At 35.6% G+C, this 22,643-nt stretch overlaps 1 long non-coding RNA gene across 2 annotated transcripts in view; it reads right to left on the bottom strand.

Moving 5' to 3' along the window:
- LOC107155017 overlaps positions 1-21,558 on the bottom strand; it is a 37,226-nt gene extending 15,668 nt beyond the window's left edge. The window contains exons 1-6 of one of the 2 annotated variants that reach the window (XR_001505138.2): positions 18,263-21,558; positions 17,472-17,553; positions 14,208-14,349; positions 13,158-13,276; positions 10,825-10,884; positions 7,467-7,560 (exon numbers count right to left, since the gene is read on the bottom strand). This is a non-coding gene — a long non-coding RNA (uncharacterized LOC107155017). The remainder of the gene's footprint in view (positions 1-7,466; positions 7,561-10,824; positions 10,885-13,157; positions 13,277-14,207; positions 14,350-17,471; positions 17,554-18,262) is intronic. The other variant, XR_007344587.1, reaches the window with a different exon arrangement.
- Positions 21,559-22,643: the final 1,085 nt, after the last annotated feature.

Below are 22,643 nucleotides of genomic sequence, written 5' to 3'. Positions count from 1 at the left end.
AGGGGAGGGGAGAGGTGGGGAGGGGGGAGGGTGGAGGATGGGAAAGGCAGCGGAGCACAACAGACACTAGGATGGCAATTTGTAAATCAATGGATGTGTAACTGATGTGATTCTGCAATCTGTGTATGGGGTGAAGGTGGGAGTTCATAACCCACTTTGAATCAAGTGTGGAATATGATATGTCAAGAAATTTGTAATGTTTTGAACAACCCACATAAAAAAAAAAATGAAAGTTCATGCAAAGGGCTGGGGAGGTGGCTCAAGCGTAGCGCGCTCGCCTGGCATGCGTGCGGCCCGGGTTCGATCCTCAGCACCATATACAAACAAAGATGTTGTGTCCGCCGAAAACTAAAAAATAAATAAATAAATATTAAAAAAAAAAAGAAAGAAAGTTCATGCAAAGATGAGACCAAAGTAATCATTTCTGACCACTGTGTGCACAAATCTTTATGTCAGAGAAAACTAAATTGCACAGAGAAACAAGAGAATAGCAGAGATGTGCTAATAGAAGCAAAATTCAGAAACCCAGAGGGAAATAGAGAGTAGCCATCTCCATTTTTATCAGCTTTCTAGGTTTCTACACCATCCTGACAAAGCCCAGCTTGTTTCCATGTTTATTATATGAAATAACTATCCTTTCACTCAGATGACTTTGTTCCTTATAATCAAAGGTTTAGTACACCATCCCTGGAGAATATCTTCCAAGTTATTTGATAGCCTTTACTGTGAAATTGAAACACCAACAGCTCAAATCACCTAAGATAAGACCATTGACCATTGAGGGTTGACCTTGAGAGCTGTTATTACATTAGAGAAAGAGAGTCCATCCTCTCTCACCCTCACAAGAAAGAGTCAATTACAACTGTCCTACATAAGCTGAAAACCTTTGCTCCCTTTCTATGCCAATTTCAGCTGTTTCAAATGCATCCACCCAGTGCTTATAGACTGCTCTGTTTCTCTCTTATTGCTAATTAAAGGGCAGGAAGCCCTGCCCTGCTTAGGACTGCCCAGAGTCCCAACACCATGGCAGCCAGAGCACTAGAATAAAAGCCATGATAATGATACCAAATAGTCCAAGAGTTTCCTGGAACCCAAGAGAAATAAAAGAACAAGACCGAGAACAAGGCCTAGATTCAAAAGCCATTGCAATTGTCACCCAAATCCTTGACTAATCCCCATGACTGGTATAATCTGAGAAAATAAGAGGTAGTTATATATGTTGGTGCTTTCAACGGCTGTGTGCTGAATGCATTTAAGATCTTTACTGTAAGCTTTCTTATTACTTTTTCATACCGTTTCATTTGTTCTCCCCCAATAAACTTTCAAAGGCAGTACAATGCCAAGAATTCCCTTTTATCCTCCACAACACTTGGAGCAACACTGGACACATGGAAGGCATTTGAGAATACTTATTTAACTGAATTGATTGAAAGACTACTTTCCCAAATGGGGTTGATGAATTTCTATTTATCATACTACAAGAATCTAGCCCAGTATCTTGAAGGATAAAGGAAAAATGTGTAAAGCACAAGGGAAAAAACCTTTACCTCCCTAACCTCTAAACCTTAATTGATTTTCGAGTCTTTGTTGAATTTTTCCCCGATGTTATTTAAGTCTTTTTCACAACATGGATTTCTGCCAGGCCAAGCTTTAAACGTGTTATTTTAGCCCAGTTGAAGTCTCACACACATGCACACAAAGGCCATATTACTTTTTCCTCAAGCAGCTTCTTTGTTTGTTGAGCTTTTCCTTAACACAGTACATAGCACTTTGCATAGTTGACTGCACAAATGGGTACTTAATAAATGCTTACTGTTTTAAGTAGTTTTGTTTTGTCCTAAGAGTCTTTCAAACAGCCCAAGACTACAAGTGTGAGTGAAATGGAATCTCAAAGGCTGTTTTTAAAGAAAGTAGCACAAAAGGGACGCCAATAGCCATCACTCCTCCTCAACTACTGTGTCAGATTATTCCCTGGAAATCAGTTTCCCTATGTGCATGGTTTCCTGTTGAGAGTACCTAGCCTGGCTCTGAGCTTTCACCACCTGGACCTCAACCCAGTGGATCATGCTGTGCCATGTTAGATTCTGTCCTTGCCTGACTTACCTCTGTTATGGTTTGGACGTGAGGTGTCCCCCTCACAAAAGTCTCAGTATTGCAAAGATCTCTCTGAATCCAAGGTCTGCACACTGAGAACCCAGTGTGACCAGGTGGTGGCCCTAGGAGTAACTGAGAGTGGGGTCTCTGCTCCCCCGGGGCCCTGCTTCCTGACATCACTGTCACATTATTGCACCAGGCCTGGCATACCAATAGGCTGCTGCTCACATGTGAGACAATGCAAGAAATTTTGGAGGAGAAATGATTGGGTTATAGCCTTAGCCTAATCAGGTATTAACTGAAGTGGTAGGGTGTGGCTGGAGGGAGTGGGAATTGGGGCGTAGCTTTGTGTATATATTTGTATCTGCAGAGTAGAGTTTCTCTCTCTGCTTCCTGATGTGAGCTGCCTCCCTCTGCCACACTCTCCTGCCATGATGTTCAGCCTCACCTCGAGCCCCAAGGATTGGAACCAGCCTTCTATGGACTAAGGCCTCTGAAACCATGAGCCCTCAAATAAAGTCTTCCTCCTGACAGTTGTTCTGGTCAGATCCTTTAGTCACAGGAGGGAAAAAGCTGACTAAAACAGCCTCTTTTGTTGAATGGATGATCCTTTACCTCCTTACTAACCAAGAGTAAACACAAATGCACTGTCTTCCTCTTACCTGGACCCTGGGGCTTTAGATTTCCAACCTTTACTTTGGACCATTTCCCTCAATGTCTGACACTTGACTGTCCCATGCTTGGGCCCTATGGACCACAACAACCCTGGTGTGGCCCATCCTCCTTTTCTTTTTCCTTTTTGTCTTTGCTTCTTCACTTTTTATATTTCTTCTAAACAGCCATTATATTAAGATTTGCTTTGACTCTAAAGAAGCAAAGATTGATTAAGGAAGAGAGAATGTGTGACTTGAAAGAACTCATAATCCCATTAAACTAACTTAGAATATAGTATGATAAATGTTTTCTAGATACACACACAGTGAAGTGTTTGATTCTTTTGGGAGAATTCAGGGAAAATTATAGGGAAGATGACACCTAAGAAAAAATTTTAAAACAATGGATTATTTTGCCAAAATGCTGTGCTCTTGGCTACTGTTTTCACACATTACTTCTTGGTAACATGAAGAAGAGATTTTATAAGATTAGATTAGCATTCAGAAATTTTACTTAAGCAGTTGTGGGTGGCTTGGGGGAGAGATAAGAAAATATATCCATGGAGTTTTTAAAATTTTTAAATTTCAATTTAAGCCTTCAGCTATTTTTCAAAGTTCATTATATTTAAAATTTTCCTTTCATTTAGTAAAATTATTTAATGACATATTAAAGGTCACCACAAAGGTAATAACAAGAATAATTCTGGCTGCTTTTGAATAATTTTCTACTTTTTACTGCTGAACTTAAAAAGTAAAAGTAAAAAAGGTTAATTGATTACTAAAGTATATATTTATTTTTATTACTAATATAATTTCTTAGAATTATCATATAGGTCCTTATTATAAAATTACAAATATGGGAATTACCTATAAATCACCATTATTGCCATTATTTGGGTAAAAGTTTTCTATTATCCTATTTATGAAAATATCTCTATAATTACCTGATGATGAAACCAGATTTCTACTCTTAGAGATGAGGCTTTAGATTTAATACAAAGTCTCCTTCCAAAAAATACTGTAAAGCAGGTATTGGAAAGAGATAACCATTATCAGACAATAGCACCTTAAAAGGAATTAGTTTATCAAATGTGTTTTACCTGATAATTTCAAGTAGGCTACTGAGAAAATGGGATTCTTAACAGAGTTGAGGAAATACTAACAAAGAGATGAGAACTGGCTGAAGTTAGATTTTTATTGGCAGACACTGGAAAGCCAAGGGTAAATATATGGAAATAGGGGCCCAGTATAAGAGTCAACAAAGAAAATCAAAGATATAATCATAATCTTCCTTTTTCCAATTCCAAACTTTCCTTCTCAGGACACACCTCAAAGTGAAAATTATTACCCTTATTAAAACAATTAAGGGACATGAGCTGTTCCAGTACCAGCACTGGAAATAAGCACTGTGCAGCTCATAAAAACATTATTGTCAACTTTCTGTGGGCTCTAAATAAGAACTACTAAGGCTTCTAGATTGTAAACAGAAGAAGATAGATTGCAGAGAGAAGTGGCAGCAGAACACAACAGACACTAGTATGGCAATATGTAAATCAATGGATGTGTAACTGATGTGATTCTGCAATCTGTATTTGGGGTAAAAATGGGAGCTCATAACCCACTTGAATCAAAGTGTGAAATATGATATATCAAGAATTATGTAATGTTTTGAACAGCCAACAATAAAAAATTTAAAAAAAAAAAAACTGAAAAAAAAAAAAAAAAGAATCTATGGGAAAAGCCCCTATTTTTTTCTTTCTCATACTTTGCCCCTAAGGGTAGATCCCAGTCACAGATGGCTTGCAAGAGGCAGCAGACAAACTTCCATGGGAATTCCATATTTCTGACCAAAGAAATAAGGAAAAGTAGATTCTGCAGACTGGAGAGTATAAGGGAATCAAGAGCTAGAAAAAGGGATCCCCTAATCTGCATAAATCTCAGTCTTGCTTCTCATCTAAGCATGAGTGGGACACCCAAAACAGGGTTGTAAAGGCTTGTGAGGAGTAAATTGAGATTTGAACCACTGCTCTTATCTCAGAATAACACCCAAGTTACTCATGTGGAACAAACTCTAACTAGCATTGAAAATATTTTGAGAACTGAACTGAGATTTAATCCCCAAAGATAAGACAGAACACTTGATGTTGACCCAGTCAAGCTGGTTGCCTCATAAATACCAACCTTCTCCAGAGGATTATAACCAGACCCAGAGCCCATGCGATACATATACATTGACCAGAATAAAATTCAAATTTATTCAACATGCCAAGACCTGGGGAAACTTGGCCAATTCTTGAATTACGATACAGTAAATAGATGCCATTTCCAAGATGATATAAGTGTTGGATTATCAGGCAAAGAGTTTAAGGTAGTTTTTATAGCCATGCTCTGAGAATTAAAGAATAATGCCCTTAAGTGAATGAAAGGATAAGAGTTCTTAGAAGAATCAACATTATAAAAAATAGCCAAATAGAAATTTTGAATTGGAAAAAAAAAACTAATGTCTAAAATTTAAAAATTACTGGATGAACTCAATAGGAAATTGGAAATGACAGAGCAAAAAAATCTTCAGTAAAGAGAGAAAAATATTTTTAAAAATTTGCAGAGCCTCAGAGGCCTGTAGAACATTATCAAAAGTCCACATACATAATGTTAGAATCCCCAAAAGGAGAAGAGAAAAATAGTTGGATAGAATATTTGAAAAAAATAGTGAAAATTTGTGGTTTTTTAAAAATTTGTGATTTTGATAAAGGATATAAATTAACAAATCTGGGAAGCCCAGTATGTTCTCATAGAAGACAATTCTCTATAGCATTTCTACATACTTTATCTCAGCTTTGATTTCAGATTATCTCTTCAAGGATGTTTGTATTACAAATAACCTTGGATGATAGAGAGAGTATCTTCCTCTAAAGCAGGGGATAGATTTGTTTCATGGCCATTATAAAAAAAATCATAATTTCTACTTGGGAACAAAAGTTGGGCAGGTTTATTATTAGTCCCCCCCTTTAAAATACTGGACTGTGTTTCAAATCTACAATAAGTACAACATCCTTCTGGGCTGCTCTATTGAACCATGGGACTTAGGAGGATGGTAAGCCAAAGTGAATATGAATCTTGATGACTGCAGTGCCATGAATAGTGAAGTTCTGTTGCTCACTCAAGGTCATCTGTTTACCAACATCTATGAAATGGTATGTAGCAGGCTAACCTGTTAGCTTGAAAGTAGGGTAAAATCTCAGACCCTTCAGAGTTCTTGCCCCAAAACAACTTAACCCCAAATAAGAATATTATAAAAATATTAATAATTATTTTTATCACTATTATTATATCATTATTATTATTCCTGGACTCATCATAACCTGAATTATGAATACCAAACAAAGAAAAAAAAATTGAATGTAGTTAGAATAAAAACCATGATATACAATGATTCAATGATTTGAATTACCTTGGATTTCTCTTCAGAAACAATGGTGGCCAGACAATGGAACAATATCATTTTTTTTCCATTTTAAAGTTCACAGATGACCTACTTTTTGTTTCAAAGTAAATCTGCTTAATTTATTTGTGATTAAATGCAAACTGGAACTTAATGTGTAAAATTCCGCCTTCTCTTTTTTTTTCCAGTTTTTTATTTGTTCTAATTAGTTATACATGAAAGTAGAATGCACTTTGATACATCTTATGTAAATGGAGTATAATTTCTCACTCTTCTGGTTGTACATAATGTAGAATCACACTCTTTGTGTAGTCATATATGTACATAAAGTAATAATGTCTGATTCACTCTACTATCCTTTCTACCTCCATACCCCCTACCCTCACTTTACTGCAAAATAAAAGCTTTGAGGCTGGAATTCTATATCCAACAAGAGTGTCCTTCAAAAATGATGTAAATCATGTACAACCAGATGAATGAGAAGTTATACTCCATTTATGTATATGTCAAAATGCATTCTACTGTCATGTATAACTAATTAGAACAAATAAAAATATATTTAAAAAATTAAAAATATAAAAATGATGTAGAAATGATTATATTTCATATGTAGAAATTTGAATAAAATCCATCAATAACAGCTGTGACCTATAAGAAATAATAGATACTTCAAACTGAAAGGGAAAATAATAATACAGGAAAACTTGACTTTTAAAAAATAAAGGAAGAACAAGAGAAATGACAAATATATGACTAAATAAAAAAGATTACCTTCTCCTAAAAGCAAAAACTATAGTACTCTTTGGTGGAATTTTTAAAAATATATGTACATGTTATACATATGATATCTATGTAATATAAAGAACAAGTGGGTTAAAAAGAGCTATGTAGATATAAGTTTTTTACATGAAAGTTTGCTTTCTCCTTTCTAAAACTCTCGCCCCAAATAACCCAATATCACTGCTTCCAGAAAAGGGGAAAAGTGCAATAGATCATTTGGGTACATTAATTATACAATATAAAACTTAGCTCTTTTTATTGAACATGAAGTGTAGAAGAGTATGAAAGATTAGGAATGTATATTATAATTCTAAAACAATCACTGCAATATAGTACAAAAATATACAAATGGTTAATGTTCAAATAACCCAAAAGATAGCAGGAAAGGTGGGGTGTAGATAATTGAAGTTTTTTACTGAGGTGACAGAGAGCAAAAAATAAAAGACATAAATCCAACCATTTCGATAAATTGTATTAAAATTGAATGGGCTACCTACCTCCAAAGCTTAAAAGAAGAGAGAACACTCCCCAGCTCATTCAATGAGACTGATACTAAAACCAGACAGGACATGGACATGAGACTTAAGAGTCCTAGAAAACAAACTAAACTTCAGTTTTTTATTTGACTAGAAATGAAAGATTTTATGAATAAAATTATTTTCTTATAACCATACACATCTATATTATAAAATAATAATAGGAAGATTTTTCCCTAAAGGATAGGCATTTTTATATAAAAAACGCAGTAAAATCTAACTAGAGAAACTTGAATGAAAATATAAATTTTAGAACAAAAAGAAATAAATTATTGTTAAAGAAGATCTTGCTCATAGTCTTTAACAGGATGAGGTCAAATCACATTGTATTCAGATTCTATTGGACACCTTTTAAAAGTGTTTTTAATGGTTTCTTTAGATAGATCAATATTTATCATATGCCAGATTTATATTCTTTGCAACTATTAAAGTAAGAATAATAATTTAGACAATAGTTTAAAATGCATTATAGAGTTTATAGATTTTGAAATCATTTTGAGGTTGTTCAAATAAAAGGTCTTAGCTGCTGGAAGGGAGAAGACTATGACAGCTAAGTTAAGAAACTTACAGCTCTCTGGTAGAAGGTATGACGGGAGGAGAAAAGAATCTCTCTCTTTTGAATGTGCAAATATTGTGTAACAGTCAGCAGTGTCCTTACTCTCCCTCTCTGGCATTGTGGAACCTGCTTAGGGGAAGGTCAGACATCTGCGGTGGGTGGAGCTATCTTTCCCCCAGTAAACAATTGTTCTTTTGGGAAATGACCCCTCTCCTCTGCCAGGAGGTTGAGTGGATCCTCCCACTCCTACACGCATATCCCAATCCATGAAGTCTACAGTACCATAAATAATAAAATCCTTTTTCTTTTACCCCAAGGATAACAAATCTTCTACCAGCATCCATGAAACTACATTAGGCTAACCTATTAAATGCAACATATAAAATCTGCAATCCTAGTGCCAAAGAATATTCCAGGGGCAAAAGGTGGAAATTAGTTAAAATGAGAACCTGACAGCTTATATCAAAAGCACACCTCCCTTATACTAAGACATCACAGCTTCTGAGTGACCCTGTTTCCCTGTCCCGGGTCAGAATCACACTCTCTCCAGGCAATCAGGACCTAGAGTGATGACCAGGAGGAGTGCAGCATTTGGAATATAAGGTTAAACCTCCTAAAGGAAAAAATTTGCTTTCCCCTTTCTAAAACCCTCACCCCAAATAACCCAATATCATTGCTTCCAGAAAAGGGGAAAAATGCAATTGATCATTTGGGTATATTATATGAGCTCAAAGTAGTCCCTGAATAATTATATACATTATATAAATTATACAATATGAAACTTAGCTCTTTTTATTGTTGGACCATATGTACATGTAAAGTTTTCCATCATGAAAGAACAAAACACAAAGAATGATAGACAAGGAACATGCTATGCTCTCCAATAGCTAGAGGACCCCCACAGATGTTGTTCCTTCAAACACATCATCCTTCTTGAGCTGGGTAGAGTAAACAAGCACATGACTCATCCAACTTCCTTCTTTCTAGTATACTTTCCTGAAATCAGAGCACATTTCCTGGCTCCAGACATAATAAGCTGCACCAACATTTCCATAATAAATAAAAACTACAATTGAGAATGAGGCTATATCACGTGGCTACTCTTTCTTAACCTTCCAGGCCATGGCTGTTTCCTGATCATGACAATTTTACCAATCCTAGGAAAGGCAGTATCTCTTGATAACTGAATTTTGGGATATGAGCTCAAAGTAGTCCCTGAAAGCCCAAAATTATTTCTTCTATTTTCCCACTGATTGTATAATCAATCCAAAAACTATCATTAATTCTTTCATTTAAAGTAGCTGGAATGGTTTCTCACTGAAATGCCTCCGTTGGCCTGGCCTACCTGGAACAAGCTGAAAGTCACAAAGTGCCTTCCAGAATTCCACACGAACTCTCCAGAGGGTTGTTTAACATTAGGCTGCTCTAAAATCTGTATGTTCAACCTCAGCCCTTCTAATCCACAATCCAAGAAGCTCAGCCTTCCCTTCTCAAGAGTTGCAGGAGCCAGTCATGATGATACACACCTGTAATCCCAGAGGCTCGGAGAGGCTGAGGCAGGAGCATCTTGAGTTCAAAGCCAACTCAGAAAGGTCCTAAGCAACTCAGAGAGACCTTGTATCTAAATGAAACATAAAAAGGGGCTGGGAGTGTGGGTCAGTGGTTGAGCCCACCTGGATTCAATCCCTGCTGGTATCAAAAAAAAAAAAAAGTAGCAGGGGAAATGAGTTTCCTATTTACAACTAGTGCTAACAGAGCCCACTATGTTCCTGTTTTTGCCTAGCTAATTTTGATAAGAATCATCTTTGTTCTATATTGCCTCCCATTTCTATATCTATTTGAGTCACCTCACTATGGAATCCCAGTTAAATGTCTCTTTTCTTCTTAGAAACTGAACCATATGCAAAATTGCCACATTATTTAGTTTATTCATCACATTCCTGTTTCCGTTAGACTAGAGCACTAATATCTCACATCTATCAAGAAAAGAAAAACACAAAACAAATTTTTACATGGCTTATTCCCTTTCTAAATTTCAACAAGGATTCTGTGCTGTGTCACACCTACTGATTTTCTATCTCTAATGCCCTCCCCTTCTGAAAAATTGAAGTCCTCTGTATGCTTTAAATAGTAACTTTATCAACACACACAAGCCAATATGATTCTTTAATTTAGGTTATTTGATGCAATGCACAAGTTTCCCAAGAGGAAATAAAGCACATTTTGCTTCCCTAAAACTCAACTTCCATCCACAAGCAATCAAGGCTAAATAATTTTAAACCTGTGTGCATTTGAAACCATATCCATCAGAAGGTATTAGGCCAGCAATAAGGTCCTTAAGCCATATCTATAATTTTCCCAGATCTCCCTAGTCACCCAGTAGCATCTGGATTTCCTGCCAATCCATTGGTCTTTTCCATGTTATTCTTTCTAGGCAGATGCATCTCCATATATACCTGTCATGTGCTATTGCCTCTTTGTTATATAGCACTAGTATACATAGATACCACAACATAAGTCAACTTCCCATTCTCTGTTTTCTGGCCATCCAGTAACTACTCTCTGTGAGTTCATTGCCGCAATCTTTTCACGTTCTGTGCACCTGTAAATAGCGTGTCCTGCCTTCCTGTGCAATGGGAGAGGACAAGGTTATGGGATTTGAGCAGATCCAGCATCAAATCCAAGTTTGAGATGAGTAGCACTAGGCAACTTATTTAACTGTTTAAGTTCCCTCATCTATAAAATAGGATTCATAATACTTACCTTATTATGTTGTCAGAGCAAACAAATGAGATAATTTATGTTAAACACCTGGCTCAGCACCTGGTGATGTAAAAGGGAAAAGGATGAGTCTTTTGAAATGTAATTCTCCAGATGTGGTTTTATAACTCAGCCTATTGCTCATGACTAATAGAGGATTTGTTTAAAAGCCCTAGAGGCACTTCCCCAGATGCTATATGATTCATTTCTGGAAACAATCTACAACTAATCAAAAACTTTTTTAAAAAATTGTAAGTAATATAGATTCTCTGAAATCTAGTGTCATAACTGGCAGGTAGCAGAGGTACTGCTGGGCCCTGCCCTGCCTCTCCATCCTGGCTTCTCTGTCACTTCATCTGTAAATAGAACATTCCTCCAGCCACATTCCTCCCCAGGTTAATTCAGGACAGAAATTATGTGTTCCTTATCATTTCCTTTGTATTAAAAGATTTTGTTCCCAACTCCAACTCAAATACTCCTAATAATTTTTTTTTTGTTGCTATACTAGTCTTCAAATAAACCTTGTTTGTGCTAAAATCTCAAAGCAAGTGACCTGCCCAAATCACAAAATGAAAATAAACATGCAACCAGAAAATGTCAATTCAATCTGTTTTGGAATTGGGATGTTTCCCTATAATTTGGTTTTGTGACTCAGACTGGGGGTCCAGGACAAGGGGCAGGCAATGCTTTTAACTCACACAGGAAATCTGAAAGTGGCTTGTCTGCTCTTATCAGTCATGAGGATTGGAAGCAAGACATATCATCTTCAGTACTTGGTAAAGCAAAAGTATATGTACAATTGATACAGGATAGAATTTGTCTTATTTTGTCTCTAAACAAAAGAGATTACATTTTCTATTTGGTCAGCTGTAGATCAAATGTTATTAAAGTGCTGGGGTCACATACCAAATTTAATTTGCTTCCACAAGCAGATCCACATATGAAGAATTGTGCTTTACTACTAAAAACACTGTAATAAGCAAATTTAATCAGCTTGCTTCATTTCAGTACACTTAGTAGGAGTAAATGGTAAATATTTTTAAAACTTGTTCTGTGGAACTAACTGAAATTTTTATGTGACATATACACTGAAGCAAATATTTAAAAATGCAGACTTAACATTGACCCTCATATATTTAAGACAGATTTGCTGAAAACATGGAAAATTAAGAAGAAAGTGTAAAATTTCCATAATCTAACCATCAACATTTTGATGGTTGTTTCTATTCTTTTTTCTGACTACTTTCGAAAATATTCATACTAGCATAATTGCTTAATATCATATCCTGTTTTCTTCCAGTGTATCATTATAACCTGAAAGCTCATTAAATACTTTGTAGATAAAATTGCAATAATTCCATAGTATTATATAGCTGTGTATAATTTAACTTGGCTCATTTAGGACACAGTCAACAGTTTACTTTGTGTACAAATAGTTGTGCTCTCCAACTTATCAAAATGCCTTATTACTCCCTAGTATACAGGTAGAAATGTTAAATTTCTAGGTCAAAATACTTCAGCATTTTACCATTCTTGATATTATAGCATCACAGTTAAAAGCATGAATTTTTAAAATCAGATATATAATGAATGGAATCTTGAATCCACCAGAAGTATGAGGTTTGTGTTCTTGGGCATGTACTTAACCTAAGACTCTACTTCTTCATCTGCAAAGCAAGTTTAATAGTTCACAAAGTGTGCTCCTTCGAGACAAAAGGATATCATTTAGGCATAGGGCATAGTTGTCAAATCTGTTTTGAATCCTGTTTCAGCCAATGATGAGTTGTATGCTCTTGGTTTGATCTATTTGTTTTAGTTTTCTAAAAAGGAAAACAATTATAATACCCACTTTACAGGATTATTGCAAAACAAAAGTGAAGTAATGTGTAGTAAATAAAACAGGGCCTGGCAGACATAAAACACTCAATAAATATTACTACTGTTTTCACTAGAGAGAGGATTTTGCCCAGTCCTTTCAAATGGTAAGTACTTCACTACTATAATAAATAGTTATTATAAATTCCTTTCCAGAAAGAGTATACATATTTCTTTATGGCCAACATTACAATATGCACATGCTTTATCTACTCTGTATAATAACAAACCAAAAATAACAATTTGAGGGATCATATAATTTAACTTGCCAGTGATGCTTAGGATAATAGGATCTTTTGATTTTAGAAAGGACTGAGAGCTCATCTCATCCCATCATTTTACTGTATTTGATCACTTTCCTTAAACAAAGATGAAACAGACTATCTTCTTAAATTCAAGGCCAATAAAGCCTACATTTTTAAAAATCCATTGACCTCTTTCCTCAGGCTTATTCTTCTTACCTTACGAATGGCACTGGCTATAAGTCGCAATGCCACCTACACAGCTCCTGTGGATTTTCAGGCCATTTGGTATCAATCACAGAACAGGCATTCATTGCTTACCTACCAAGTACAGTTTCCTAAGAGGAATAGAATAAAATATCTTTCATGGCTATATGTCAGAGAGTATTTTTGCGGCATTAGCTGGTGCCCTGTACCTGAATATTCTGCTTCTCCCTTCCCACTCCCTGATTCACCCACCCTTCATTTGGCCATGCAAGTAGCCAGAACAGAGTGTATCACTGCCTCAGAGAAATGCTCTAAGAGCAGAAAGGAAAAAACAAATGGTCCTTTCCTGGCTTCTGCACTTCTAAAACCTAAGCCATCACAGCATGTATCAGATATTTGACATAAAACACAATAAATGAAGACAAGGCTTCCTCGTTTTATGCCCCCCTCCACTACAGAAAAGGTTTCCTACTCCTGAGCAAAGAGGTAGAGTCTGAGGAAAAATAAGAAACTCCCCAGGGAGAAGGACCCATACCTGCTTTTCAGTCTAGTTTGAATGAAAAGGGTTTGTAAGAGCCCAAGGAAGAAAAAAGGAAGAAGAGGACATACCGAGATAGCACAAAGAGGAACAATGAAAATCTGGGGATGATGGATATGTTCATTGTCTTAATTGTAGTGATGGTTTTGTGGGTCTATACATAGCAAAAACTATTAAATTGTACCTTAAACACATGTAGTTTATTGCTTGTTAACAAAAAATCGATAACATGGATCTGAGAGAAAGAGGCAGACACAGAGAGAAACACAGACCAAGAAAGAAGTGCTGTGCACCAAGTTCCAAGTGAATGCCCAAGGAAGGTGTGGACCAACGGCGGCCTGGTGTGTAGGCAGACAGGCTTTTTAGCAGCCTGTGAGCTTTCATTCTCTCTTGGTGGTTGAGAAGACACAGAATGAGCACTGTATACCCAGGAGTGATGCAGAAGAAGCCAAGAGAGCTGCCTGATTCTCAAGGACCATGGACAAGAGCACTCTATATTTGCAGCCCACCATGTGCACACTCACCAAGCAAATGACCAGGCAAAAGTAGTTTCAGCAGATGTCCGTAGTTTCACCCAGATGACAGCAGAGATCTGTAGCGCTCTCCTCACCACCCCATTCCCTAGACTTACTCAGTAAAAACTTTTCTGGAACCCTGACATAACCCCTGAAAAACAGAAGAGAAAGAGAAATGTTTGAATTCACTGACATTTGGTTTCTTCCATCCTAACAGAATAAAGCTTGACACAGAAATTGGATAAATACAGATAAAAAAAATATATCATTTCTTACTTACCTCAATTATAAATGCTAGGATTTGGTCATGAGATAAATTTCCTACATTCATTGCATCATATTCTAATTTAAAAGGCTATAAATTAGATAAGATCCACAGGGAAAGAGACCATAATTACTTTGTATATCAACTACATAGTTTGATATCTGGCACATAATTGTGCTTGATATGTGCTTGTGGAAAGCATGGATAGATAGATGCATAAGTGGATGGACAGACGACAAGAACAAACTGAATAACACAGTAGATTGTTGGTACTTATCCAGGGGAGCACATGTTAAGAGCAATATGACAGGTTTCATAATTAACAGAGACTCTGAAGGACCAAAGTCACCATTGATTACTCCATTGGAGAAAAAAAGTTGAGGTGATCCTTGAAGGCTAAGAAGAATTGATTCCATAAAGAGATAGGATGAGTGGAAAGGGTGAGCAGTTAAACAAAGTTACAAAGAGGACAAAGTATACTCCAGCTGAAGTAATTTTGGTGTCAATCCAATATACTTTCTTCCTCCCATACACTTTTCTAAACATAGTACCTGGCACAGGATCTGCTGACAATATGTGATGGATGAGGGAATGGATGGATGAAGAAGAAGACTAATAGGAAAAAAATACTACATGTTTAGAGAATAAAGACAATTGGATCTGAAATCTTGAGATAACCAGTCTCTATGATAAGTTTAGTTTTCATTTAAAACAGGTTTTTAACTATTATTCTAATAGCAGATTGCATGTTTTTGAGACATTTTACAATGTTTAGAATTGTGATTAAGTAGACTTGGATGTTTAAAAAAAAATCCATAGAATCAATGCCATTCAATGGTTTACTTTGCAAACTCTCACTCTGCCCTCTGAAAAAGTTCACATCATGCTTTTGATTCCTTTTCCTCCAATAATTAAATGCTATTTGTGGTTTATCAACCAGTTACATAACGTTACCTCATTTATTTTTCACAGAGGAGACTGCTAAAGTAAACATTGTTATCTCCATTTTTAGATATGTAGAAACTGAGACTTAGGGAACATACCCACTTGCATTCATTCACTACCCAATAAAGGGAGAAATCTACACCTGCACACACGCCTTTCCAGAATTCAATGTTGCCTCACTATTGTCATCTGAGGTCTTTAAAGAATGAGGAAAGATACAGGCACTGCTGGACTGTGAAAGAGCCCAGACATAAAGAGTCTCAACATAAATTAACACAATGAAATATTTTGTGTGGTATATCATTAGTTGTTCCATGTAAGTGAAAAAAAATATCTTTCCAGTTTATGAGGAAGGGATAGGGTATTCTTTGTTCAGCTATTTCATATTCATTGCGTATCTTTGGAAGAACTTCTATATGATCTCCCACAAAGTCTCCCTCCTTTTTAAAGTTCTTTCCCTGGAGCTAGAGTGCTAGAGAGATTTTTTTATGGAAAAAATAATTAAGCTTTTTCACAGAACAAATTCCCCAAAGTAATTTATCATAAAGAAAAACTCTAGCCCAACCTTTTTCCTACCCGAAACTACTAATTTAATTTTACAGCAGAACAGCTTTAGGAATCCCAAGAGCTGGATCAGGGCAGGGGGCTTCTACTTGGTCCTCTTGCACTTACTACTCACATGGGTTTGTTTCATGCTTAGAATTGTTTTTCACTTTGCCAAGTGTGGTTCTGAATGTTTCAAATAGGAAAGGTTAGGCCACTTAGAATGGGAGTCTGTTTCACTGACTGGTTTTATTCCTCTTTGTCTTGGTTAGTGAAAAGTTAGGGTAAATTTTCAGGGTAAGATTAGATGTTAGGTGTTATAAGATGGCCCAAAATGACTGTGATTTAAAACCTTTTAAATGCAACTGTTTATAAACTGCAAATGCTTCTCCCTATCTTTTCCCCTTTTTCCACTGACATGGTAAACATGTGCACCCAAAATGGTTGACAGATGAAAATATAAATTTGAGATATTGTATTGACATTTTTCAAAAACAGTTTTTTTAAAAAAAATGGTTGATATATAGTGTCATGCATTTTGATGCACAAAATCAGAACTGCATATTCTCAAAGATATGTAATCTGAAAGGTTTATTTATTCATCTGGTACCTACTTGTTAAAGGAGACCACAATTAAACATTGGACCACATCCCAGATAGACCAGACTCGCAACTGCTATGTTCCCACAGCAACCTCCTGATGCAGAGATTTTGACATTTCTATTTTGATGCAGTCATTTTAATATAGCTTCATTGACATAATCCATCAAAATCTAAAATCTGTTTCATATTGCCAAGTCATTCAAGTGACCCCCCTCTGATTCTCATTCTATCCTTAACCCTGTCTCCAATTATAGGGTATTTTCACTTTCTAATTGCCATGTGTTCATTGTTCATTTTTGTAGAACTCAGATTTGTTTTATCCTTAGAGAAAAACCACAAAATTGCTTTAATTTTAATCTTTGAGTAGCAGGTTAGCCCCTAAGATTCTGTAGTTTATCCCTTCTAAAACTAATAATAAAGGTGTTTTATTATGCTAACCTGATAAATGTAGTTTACTAAATTCTGAGAGGACTTTTAGGGAGTTAATTGAGAGTTAACTGAAGTCCTGGGAACTTTGGAACTGAGAATAAGAGAATATATTTTGGAAAACAGTCAGAAAAGGTGTTCATGCTAGATGTAATTGGAAAACAGAGAATGATTATTAATCGAATCAATTTATTAATTGCCAGTAAAAGAATATATCCATTGAAACTTAATATTATATGCAGACTATTCAAGAGTCATGTGAATTCTCATAGATTAAATGGCTACTTACTTCCTTGCTAAGCATGCTAGATGGCCATCTCTGAAATGTGTGTAAATTTGACAGACACAGGATGCCTGTTTGATGTGATTTCCCTATGTAACAGGTTTGGATTTCAGTCACAAAATACAGGTGAACAAAAGCTGTCAACTTTTTTGCATCTCTGTAAATAAAGTTTGTGTAATTTACAATCCCCATTTTTGTTAAAGCTTACCCTGTTGTGGTGCCTCCATCATGTCTAATCTTCTGTTGCCCTCTATCATGTTGAAAAACCAGCCTCTACCTCAGAGCAAAGCCTGTACAAGGAAGGGACATGACCTTTGTCCTCAGAAAACCCACAGAGCACTCCTAGGCACATTCCCACCCTGCTAAGTTGTTTATCTACAAATAACAGAAGAGATCTGTGGAGCCAGGTGTCCCTGACTCAGTCAGGCTAGGTGGGGATCCATAGCAACCCCCTAGCAGCCACTAATCAGCATGAGACAGGGAAATACCTGGGATGCCAGATGACCCTCCCAGTAGTTTATGGTGGTTGATAAAGTGTTGGGAAACCATGTAGTTCAGCATGAACACCCCTCTTGGCTTAAACCGATCAGTTCAAATGAATCCCCCTTTTGTACTGACCAATCACCCTTACCCAACTTGTTCCCGCCAGTGAATGTGCTAATCATGTTTTAGAGTTGTTATTTGATTTTCCCGCGGTGTGTGATGATTTGCTAAGAGATGCTATGATGTATGTGAAGTCCCTGCCTTCTCCAAAGAATGTATAAAACTGCTGCAAACCCTGGGCTCAGGGCCTCTCAGCGTCACCAGTTGCTGTGTGTGCACGCGGAGGACCGAGCTAGCTTGCAATAAACACCTCTTTGCTGTTTACATCGATCTTGGTCTCTGGTGGTCTTTTGGGGGTCCCGAATTCAAGCATAACAATGTCTATAATTTCTATCTTCATCTCAATAACAAGGCCCCTTTTGGTCCCCTAGACCTGATAGTCCCATCTGTACTCACCTCTGTGCTGTTGACAGAGGAGGTTGCTCGCCACATACCTGTGAGGCTGTGTAGACCCTTCCACATGTGAACCTGCATTATAAAGGTACAAAAATTAAGAAAGAGAGAACATGAGTTTAGAAAGCCAGATGGTAAAAAGAAAGGCAAGAATTTAGAGATTACTTGAGTCAATTGAAAGGCAGAGAGACTAAAGCAACATCCAGACCTTGCAGCAGAAGCCTCCAAAGCCTCCTATAGTGCCTGAATTTCTGCTTTTCCTGAGGCTGGTAGGTTTGATGTCCCACTACCACTTTTTCCTTACAACTTCACTCAGAACTATTATCAGTGGGGATAACTCAGATCTGCATTTTTGCAACCATAAAAACAAAAATAAGGGAAAAACTAAACAAATATCGGACTTTACCGTGAAAGAAGTTTCTGTTAAACAGCAATCTGTTTTTTCACATAATCTTGCCAAACTACCCTCCTAGAAAATCTGCAGGTACCAGAAGACAAAAATGAATATATATGGGTCATCCACAATGTATGGATAAATGTCATATAGTTTTCCTAACTAAGAAAACTCCTTTTATCCAATTTAGATCAAATACTTCTAATGGGGTGTATTTTTAAAACCAGTTTGCCATTATTCAGCTTCACTAAAGCCATCAATTGTGTTTGATAACTTTGTGGTTGGGCAAATGTGTATACACACACATATGTACAAAATATTTAAAAATATCATATACATATATAATATTTATTATTCTCAATCCACCTTAATCCTAGTTTTTGGAAACACACACAAATATTAAATCCTAAAGTTATTCTAAAATCCATAAATGAAATACAAACTTGAAATCTTAGGCAAAATTACAATGCATGCTTGAACATGCTGTGAAAACAATCAGAAAAACATATACAAAGTTAATCCTTATTTATAATAACAAGCAAAGACAATGAAGGTTTCAATATAATATTGCCCATATCATTAATAACCTGGGTTTTATGTTATTAGAAATATTAAAATGATATAAGACTGCTTAGGAGAAATTCAGTGTTTCTATTAGCTTCTATGCATTTTTAAGGTGCCATGTTACATATTATGTTCACATACATGTGTTATATTTTCTTTCTCTTAGTGAATTTCCAGTTAAAAGATTATAGAGAGAATCCATACTTTAGATACTATAAATTTATTATGTAACTTTATCAGCATTTCAATATCATTTCTGTATTTCATTCACGTATTTAAAAATAACCTATATTTCATACTTTTATCAGATTTTGCATTTATACCAAATGGAGAATTAATGCTTACTGGATATTAACTATGAGGCCCTATACAAATGTCATCATCATTATTACTGAAATGTAAATTTTTATCATATATTTTCATCCACAACAATATAAAGAATAAAATTCTTTAGATATTTACAAACATCTTAATGACATTTAAACTAAGAAATAACCAAAACACTGGGAAAAAGATAAATACATGTCAGGTGAGAAAATAATTAGAATTCTAGTATCGTCCTCATTACTTGAAAGTCTGATTTAAGCATCTCTATACCTGACATTCTAATTTAGCTACAATGCAGCAAAACCAGCATTGTGGTAATAGAATATTGATTGTACAGTGTTCAAAGACAAAGAACTTATGTTGGTGTACTTTTTATACATGCATGATATTGCAGCACAATACCATGTCAATAATTTTCAAAAAATGAACCCCACTACCACTGTGCTCAATGGCAATTTAATTATGAAGTAGTCAATCCTTTGATGAAACACATTATCTCACATTAACCTAAAATATAAGTAATCTTGCTAATCTTAGAAGTCTTTAATGTAACAGCACAGTGAAAATACACTTAAATAGTTCACTGAAGCATATTATTTCCTAATTTTTATTATTGAGATTTTTATTCTCATTATGAACATTTGAGAGAACTTTCTCAAGAAGATTCCAATCCCACAGAAATCAAGTATTCATATATTCTGCATTCCAGCACAAAAATTAAAAATAGCTTTATCAGGGTGCCAAAACATGATTTTAAAAAGAATTCTTCCTATGAAATATACTTTTACAGGTATAGTTTCATGCCCTTTTTAGAAAGAGCTTACTTTTGAAGAAAATAATGAAGAGATGTTGCTTTATTTACTTGGAAATGAAAACACAAGATCTAATGAGAATTGTAAATAGAAACCAGAAGGTAATCTTGGCACTAAGATCAATGAGTATTTATTAAAACATTGTTTTGAGAGAATTAAGCCATGAGGAATGTGGAACAGGAAATAGTGTCTTTACAAATTGAAGAGTTGAAAAAGTCATTAAAATTTATAAACCAACTGCCACCCAATATGAGTCTCCTTTCCAGCATCCCTGACAGATGTTCACTCAACATCTGCTTGAATATCATTGGGACAGCTATTTTGTGAAAGTGTCATTTCCCATATTGAGACAAAACCTACTTTTTGGTCTTAGTATAGTCCCACATGTCCAATAAGAGTCCCAAAGGATACAACTTGTTTATTTAGCAAAACAAACTATAATGTTCTTCAATGTATTTATTCCTTGACCCTGTAGTTCTAATCTCAGGATTTTACCCTAAGGAACCAAAGTTATCTATTAAATAGGAATGTGTTTGATTTGTTACTTAAAAAGGCAAACATTAGATTTCACTTAAATTTAGAACAATATATTGTACATTTGAAAATTGCTAAGAAAGTAGATTTTAAGTGTCCTTACCACAAAATGTAAGTAAAAAGTTAAAATTCAAGCTGAAAATTTGCAAACAAGCTAATACTCAAGAATGGAAGTGTATTAAAGTAAATTATGATGATTTCACATGACATACAATGAAATGCAATCACAAATTATTCTGTAGATAAGTATATTCACATTTAGGTTTTAATTAAATGCCTATGAAGTACTTACTAGAACTTTGTGACACAGAAAAAAAATGTTAATATCTTTTGTTCCTCATTTTTTATTGGTACATTATAGTTGTACACGTTGATGGGGTTTGTTGTTACATATTTGTACTTGCACAAACATAAGGACATAATTTGGTCAATGTCACTCTCCAGCACTTTCCCCTCCTTCACCATCTCCTACTCCTTGGGCCCTTTCCTCTACTAATCTCTCTTTGATTTTCATGTGATTCGCCCTCACATTTCTTCTTCTTTTCTCTCTAGCTTCTTCTACCTGTCCCTTGATATTCTGAGTTTAATTTATTTTGCTTTTAACATAATGGTCTCTAGTTGCATTCATTTTCCTGCAAAATACATGATTTCATTTTTTTTTTTTTTGTGGCTGAATAAAATGCCATTGTGTGTGTGTCTGTCTGTCTGTCTCACATTTTCTTGATCCATTCATCCATCAATGGACATCTAGACTGATTCCATAGTTTGGCTATTGTGAATTGTGCTGCTATAAACATGGTGTTTTATTCAGCTTTTTCACTGTTGTGAATAAATGATCCAACCAGAACAATTTTAAAAGAGGAAACATTTATTTGAGGGCTCATGGTTTCAGAGGTCTTAGGCCATAGAAGGCCTGCTCTATTCCTTGGAGCTCAAGATGAGGCTGAACTTCATGGCTGGGGAGTGTGGCAGAGGAAAGCAGCTCACATGAGATCAGGAAGCAGAGAGAGAGACTCCATTCGCCAGATACAAATATATACCCAAAGTCACGCTCCTAATGCCCACCTCCTCCAGCCACACCCTACCACTTCAGTTACCACTCAGTTAACCCCCATCAGTGGATTAAATCACTGATTGGGTTAAGACTCTTACAACTCAATCATTTCTACTCTGAACCTTCTTGTGGTATCTCACATGTGAGCTTTTGGGGGACACCTCAACATCCAGACCATTACACATGAGTATGCAATATTACTATAGTATTATGACTTAAATTCTTCAGGATAAATACCAAGAATTGGTATAGCTGGGTCATATGGTGTTTCCATGCTTAGTCTTTTGAGGAAACTCCATATGACACAGAAATTTTTTTAAATTAAATCATATGCTTTAAAGTTAGTAGTAAAGAAGCACTTTCAGTGTACCATTTATAAAAGATTTATGCATTGAGTATGCATTCTTTTGGCAAGCAAAAAACTTATTTTAAGTACTTTTATTTTACTAATGTTTGATGAATCATGCTATATTTCAGGTATCAATGAATGAGGCTTTACATTTCTATGAGGGTAAAAATAATAAACAAGAAATTTAAAAAATTACAAAATATAGTAATTTCTATAAAGGAAATAAGCAGTACAGTCTCAAAGACAATGCAGTCGAGGTACAAGTTGAATATTCCTTATATAAAAGGCTTGGGACTGGAAGTGTTTTGGATTTGGGATTTAAAAAAAATTTTTGTTATATATATATATAT

This window comes from Marmota marmota, unplaced genomic scaffold (genome assembly GCF_001458135.2).
Source record: "Marmota marmota marmota unplaced genomic scaffold, marMar, whole genome shotgun sequence".
Taxonomy (NCBI): Eukaryota; Metazoa; Chordata; class Mammalia; order Rodentia; family Sciuridae; genus Marmota; species Marmota marmota.
Note: the sequence above shows the minus strand (reverse complement) of the source record. Positions and strands in the feature narration are given on the sequence as shown.